Source organism: Arachis hypogaea, chromosome 9, assembly GCF_003086295.3.
Source record: "Arachis hypogaea cultivar Tifrunner chromosome 9, arahy.Tifrunner.gnm2.J5K5, whole genome shotgun sequence".
Classification (NCBI taxonomy): Eukaryota; Viridiplantae; Streptophyta; class Magnoliopsida; order Fabales; family Fabaceae; genus Arachis; species Arachis hypogaea.
In genome coordinates, this window is record NC_092044.1 from 94360322 (window position 1) to 94367299 (window position 6978).

General features: G+C 40.6%; 1 non-coding gene across 1 annotated transcript; it reads left to right on the top strand.

Annotated features, from left to right (window-relative positions):
* The first annotated feature begins 6537 nt into the window (after positions 1-6537).
* LOC112714240 (small nucleolar RNA R71) lies at positions 6538-6641 on the top strand. The gene has a single exon (XR_003159194.1). It is a non-coding gene; the product is annotated as a small nucleolar RNA R71 (small nucleolar RNA).
* Positions 6642-6978: the final 337 nt, after the last annotated feature.

Consider the following 6978-nt stretch of genomic DNA (forward strand, 5'->3'; position numbering starts at 1 on the left):
CAGCACTTTCTTCACAACTTCGCACAACTAACCAGCAAATGCACTGGGTCGTCCAAGTAATAAACCTAACGTGAGTAAAGGTCGATCCCACGGAGATTGTTGGTATGAAGCAAGCTATGGTCATCTTGTAAATCTCAGTTAGGCGGATAATAAGTGGTTATGGAGTTTTCGAATAAAAATAATAAATAAACAGAAAATAAAGATAGAAATACTTATGTAAATCATTGATAGGAATTTCAGATAGGCGTATGAAGATGTTGTGCTCCTTCTGAATCTCTGCTTTCCTACTACCTTCATCCAATCCTTCTTACTCCTTTCCATGGCAATGGCTACATCCCATCCTCTCAGTGAAAATGGTCCAAATACTTTGTCACAGCACGGCTAATCATCTGTCGATTCTCAATCATACCGGAATAGAATCCATTGATTCTTTTGCGTTTGTCATCACGCCCAACAATCGCGAGTTTGAAGCTCGTCACAGTCATTCAATCCTTGAATCCTACTCGGAATACCACAGACAAGGTTTAGACTTACCGGATTCTCATGAATGCCGCCATCAATTCTAGCTTATACCACGAAGATTCTGATTAAGGAATCCAAGAGATATGCGCCTGGTCTAAGGTAGAACGGAAGTGGTTGTCAGTCACGCGTTCATAGGTGAGAATGATGATGAGTGTCATGGATCATCACATTCATCATGTTGGAGTGCAACGAATATCTTAGAACAGGAATAAACTGAATTGAATAGAAAATAGTAGTAATTGCATTAAAACTTGAGGTACAGCAGAGTTCCACACCCTTAATCTATGGTGTGTAGAAACTCCACCGTTGAAAATATATAAGTGATGGTGGTCTAGGCATGGCCGAATGGCCAGCCCCCATGAATGATCAATAGTCTCCTAAGATGAATAATGGAATAAAACCGAGACCAAAGATGTCTAATACAATAGTAAAATGTCCTATTTATACTAGACTAGCTACTAGGGTATACAGAAGTAAGTAATTGATGCAGAAATCCACTTCCGGGGCCCACTTGGTGTGTGTTTGGGCTGAGCTTGAGCTTTACACGTGCAGAGGCTTCTTTTGGAGTTGAACACCAAGTTGTAACGTGTTTCTGGCGTTCAACTCTGGTTCGTGACGTGTTTCTGGCGTTTGACTCCAGAATGCAGCATGGAACTGGCGTTGAGCGCCAGTTTACATCATCTAATAACGAATAAAGTATAGACTATTATATATTTCTGGAAAGCTCTAGATGTCTACTTTTCAACGCCGTTAAGAGCGCGCCATTTGGAGTTCTGCAGCTCCAGAAAATTCATTTCGAGTGTAGGGAGGTCAGAATCCAACAGCATCAGCAGTCCTTTGTCAGCCTTTTATCAGAGTTTTGCTCAGGTCCCTTAATTTCAGCCAGAAAGTACCTGAAATAACAAAAAAACACAAAAACTCATAGTAAAGGCCAGAAATGTGAATTTAGCATAAAAACTAATAAAAACATCCCTAAAAGTAGCTAGATCCTACTAAAAACTACCTAAAAACAGTGCCAAAAAGCGTATAAATTATCCGCTCATCACAACACCAAACTTAAATTGTTGCTTGTCCCCAAGCAACTGAAAATCAAATAGGATAAAAAGAAGAGAATATACTATAAATCTCAAAATATCAATGAATATTAGTTCTAATTAGATGAGCGGGACTTGTAGCTTTTTGCTTCTGAACAGTTTTGGCATCTCACTTCATCCTTTGAAGTTTAGAATGATTGGCATCTATAGGAACTTAGAATTTCAGATAGTGTCATTGATTCTCCTAGTTAAGTATGTTGATTCTTGAACACAGCTACTTTTATGAGTCTTGGCCGTGGCCCTATGCATTTTGTTTTCCAGTATTACCACCGGATACATAAATGCCACAGACACATGACTGGGTGAACCTTTTCAGATTGTGACTCAGCTTTGCTAAAGTCCCCAGTTAGAGGTGTCCAGAGCTCTTAAGCACACTCTTTTTGCTTTGGATCACGACTTTAACCACTCAGTCTCAAGCTTTTCACTTGGACCTGCATGCCACAAGCACATGGTTAGGGACAGCTTGATTTAGCCGCTTAGACCTAGATTTTATTTCCTTGGGCCCTCCTATCCATTGATGCTCAAAGCCTTGGATCCTTTTTACCCTTGCCTTTTGGTTTTAAGGGCTATTGGCTTTTTCTGCTTTCTTTTTCTTTTTCTTTCTATTATTATTTTTTTCGCCATTTTTTTTCGCAAGCTTTTGCTATTCACTGCTTTTTCTTGCTTCAAGAATCAATTTCGTGATTTTTCAGATTATCAATAGCATTTCTCTTTGTTCATTATTCTTTCAAGAGCCAACAATTTTAACATTCATAAACAACAAGATAAAAAATATGCACTGTTCAAGCATTCATTCAGAAAACAAAAAAGTATTGTCACCACATCAATATAATTAAACTAATTTCAAGGATAAATTCGAAACTCATGTACTTCTTGTTCTTTTGTATTAAAAACATGTTTCATTTAAGAAAGGTGAAGGATTCATGGAATTATTCATAGCCTTAAGACATAGTAACTACATACTAATGATCATGTAATAAAGACACAAACATAGATAACATAAAGCTTAAAAATTGAAAAATAGAGAAATAAGAATAAGGAATGAGTCCACCTTAGTGATGGTGGCGCTTTCTTCTTGAAGAACCAGTGATGTCCTTGAGCTCTTCTATGTCTCTTCCTTGCCTTTGTTGCTCCTCCCTCATTACTCTTTGATCTTCTCTAATTTCATGGAGAATGATGGAGTGTTCTTGATTTTCCACCCTTAATTGATCCATATTGTAACTCAAGTCTTCTAGAAAAGTGTTGAGTTGTTCCCAATAATTGTTGGGAGGAAAGTACATCCCTTGAGGCATCTTCGGGATTTCTTGGTGATGAGCTTCCTCATGCGTCTCTTGGGATCCATGAGTGGGCTCTCTTGTTTGCTCCATCCTCTTCTTAGTGATGGGCTTATTCTCATCAATGGGGATGTCTCCTTCTATGATAACTCCAGTTGAGTAACATGGATGGCAAATAAGATGAGGAAAAGCTAGCCTTGCTATGGTGGAGGACTTTTCGGCTATTTTGTAGAATTCAAGGGAGATGACTTCATGAACTTCTACTTCCTCTCCATTCATGATGCTATGAATCATGATGGCCCGATCCACAGTAACTTCAGATCGGTTACTAGTGGGGATGATAGCGCGTTGGATGAACTCCAACCATCCTCTAGCCACGGGCTTGAGGTCCAGTCTTCTTAATTGAACCGACTTTCCTTTGGAGTCTCTTTTCTATTGAGCTCCTTCAACACATATGTCCATAAGGACTTGGTCCAACCTTTGATCAAAGTTGACTCTCCTTGTGTAGGGGCGTGCATCTCCTTGCATCATAGGCAAGTTAAACGCCAACCTTACATTTTCCAGACTGAAATCTAAGTATTTCCCCCGAACCATTGTAAGATAATTCTTTGGATTCGGGTTCACACATTGATTATGGTTCTTAGTGATCCAGGCATTGGCATAGAACTCTTGAACCATTAAGATTCTGACTTGTTGAATGGGGTTGGTAAGAACTTCCCAACCTCTTCTTTGGATTCCATGTCGGATCTCTGGATACTCATTTTTCTTGAGTTTGAAAGGGACCTCGGGGATCACCTTCTTCTTGGCCACAACTTTATAGAAGTGGTCTTGATGGGCTTTTGAGATGAATCTTTCCATCTCCCATTACTCGGAGGTGGAAGCTTTTGTCTTCCCTTTTCCTTTTCTAGAGGTTTCTCCGGCCTTAGGTGCCATCAATGGTTGTGGAAAAATAAAAAAGCTATGATTTTACCACACCAAACTTAGAATATTGCTCGCCCTCGAGCAAGAGAAGAAAGAATAGATGAAGAAGAAGAAGATATGAAGGAGAGGGAGAGAGGGTTGTGTGTCGGCCAAGGAGGAGAAGAGAGGGTTGTGTTGTGTGAAAATGAAGAAGAATGAAGGGGTTTATATAGTGGAGGGAGAGGGAGTAGGTTCGGTTATTTAGGGTGGGTTTGGGTGGGAAAGAGATTTTGAATTTTAAAGGTAGGTGGGGTTTATAGGGAAGAGTGGAAGGATGTGAGTGGTGAAGAGGTGATGGGGAAGAGAGATTGAGGTGATTGGTGAAGGGTTTTGGGGAAGAGTGTTATTGGATTATGTGAAGAGGAGAGAAGGTGAGTTGAGGTAGGTGGGGATCCTGTGGGGTCCACAGATCTTGAGATAATTCTGTGGGGTCCACAGATCCTGAGGTGTCAAGGATTTACATCCCTGCACCAATGAGGCGTGTAAAACGCCCTTTTCATGCAATCCTGGCGTTCAACGCCAGATTGATGCTTGTTTCTAGTGTTGAACGCCAGCTTCATGCTTGTTTTGGGCGTTCAACGCCCATTTGCAGCATGTGTCTGGCGTTGAACGCCAGTTCCATGCTTGTTTCTGGCGTTCAGCGCCAGCTCTCCTCAGGGTGTTTTCCTTGCATTTAAACGCCAAGATGTTGCTTGTTTCTGGCGTTCAACGCCAGATCCATGCTCTGTTCTGGCGTTGAACGCCAGCCAGATGCTCCTTACTGACGTTTAAACGCCAGTAAGACCTTCCTCCAAGGTGTGCTTTTTCTTCTGCTATTTTTTATTCTGTTTTTAATTTTAGTATTTATTTTGTGACTCCACATGATCATGAACCTAATAAAATATAAAAGAAAAATAAAAATAAAAATAGAATTAGATAAATAAAAATTGGGTTGCCTCCCAATAAGCGCTTCTTTAATGTCAATAGCTTGACAGTGGGCTCTCATGGAGCCTCACAGGTGATCAGGTCAATGTTGTAGACTTCCAACACCAAACTTAGAGTTTGAATGTGGGGATTCAACACCAAACTTAGAGTTTGGCTGTGGCCTCCCAACAGCAAACTTAAATTTTGATTGTTGGGGCTCTGTTTGACTCTGTACTGAGAGAAGCTTTTCATGCTTCCTCTCCATTATTACAGAAGAACACCCTTGGGTCTTAAACACAAGGTAGTCCCCATTCAATTGAAGGACTAATTCTCCTTTGTTAACATCTATCACAGCTCCTGCTGTGGCTAGAAAAGGTCTTCCAAGGATGATGCATTCATCCTCTTCCTTCCTAGTGTCTAAGACTATGAAATCAGCAGGGATGTAAAGGCCTTCAACCTTTACCAACATGTCCTCTACCAATCCATAAGCTTGTCTTACTGACTTGTCTGCCATTTGCAATGAGAATATGGCAGGCTGTACCTCAATGATCCCCAGCTTCTCCATTACAGAGAGTGGCATAAGATTTATGCCTGACCCTAGGTCACACAGAGCCTTTTCAAAGGTCACGGTGCCTATGGTACAGGGTATTAAGAATTTACTAGGATCTTGTTTCTTTTGAGGTAAAGTTTGCTGAACCCATGTATCTAGTTCACCAATGAGCAAGGGAGGTTCACCTTCCCAAGTCTCATTATCAAACAACTTGGCATTCAGCTTCATGATAGCTCCTAGATATTCAGCAACTTACTTTCCAGTTACATCTTCATCCTCTTCAGAGGAAGAATAGTTTTCAGAGCTCATGAATGGTAGAAGGAGGTTTAATGGGATCTCTATGGTCTCTATATGACCTTCAGAGTCCTTTAAGTCCTCAATAAGGAACTCCTTCTTGCTTGAGAGACATCCCATGAGGTCTTTCTCATTGGGATTCACATCCTCTCCTTCCTCTCTAGGTTTGGCCATTTTGATTATATCAATGGCCTTGCACTCTCTTTTTGGATTCTCTTCAGTATTGCTTGGGAGAGTACTAAGAGGAGTTTCAGTGACTTTCTTACTCAGCTGGCCTACTTGTGCCTCCAAATTTCTGATGGAGGACCTTGTTTCACTCATGAAGCTTAAAGTGGCCTTAGACAGATCAGAGACTATATTTGCTAAGTTAGAGGTGCTCTGCTCAGAATTCTCTGTCTGTTACTGAGAAGATGATGGAAAAGGCTTGCTATTGCTAAACCTATTTCTTCCATCATTATTAAAGCCTTGTTGAGGCTTTTGTTGATCCTTCCATGAGAAATTTGGATGATTTCTCCATGAGGGGTTATAGGTGTTGCCAAAGGCTTCCCCCATGTAATTTACCTCTGCCATTGCAGGGTTTTCAAGATCATAAGCGTCTTCTTTAAAAGATACCTCTTTAGTGCTGTTGGATGCATTTTGCCATCCATTCAGACTTTGAGAAATCATGTTGACTTGTTGAGTCAACATTTTGTTCTGAGCCAATATGGCATTCAGAGCATCAATTTCAAGAACTCCCTTCCTCTGAGGCATCCCATTATTCACGGAATTCCTCTCAGAAGTGTACATGAATTGGTTATTTGCAACCATTTCAATAAGTTCCTGAGCTTCTGCAGGCATTTTCTTTAGGTGAATGGATCCACCTGCAGAATGGTCCAGTGACATCTTAGAGAACTCAGACAGACCATAATAGAATATATCTATCATGGTCCATTCTGAAAACATGTCAGAAGGACACTTTTTGGTCATCTTCTTGTATCTTTCCCAAGCTTCATAGAGGGATTCACCATCTTTTTGCTTGAAGGTCTGAACATCCACTCTAAGCTTGCTCAGCTTTTGAGGAGGAAAGAATTTAACCAAGAAGGTCGTGACCAGCTTATCCCAAGAGTCCAGGCTATCCTTAGGTTGTGAGTCCAACCATGTTCTAGCTCTGTCTCTTACAGCAAAAGGGAAAAGCATGAGCCTGTAGACTTCAGGATCTACTCCATTAGTCTTAACAATCTCACAAATCTGTAAGAACTCAGTTAAAAATTGGTAGGGATCTTTTGATGGAAGTCCAAGAAACTTGCAATTTTGTTGCATTAGAGCAACTAGTTGAGGTTTCAGCTCAAAATTGTTTACTCCAATGGCAGGAATTGAGATGCTTCTTCCATCAAACTTGGAA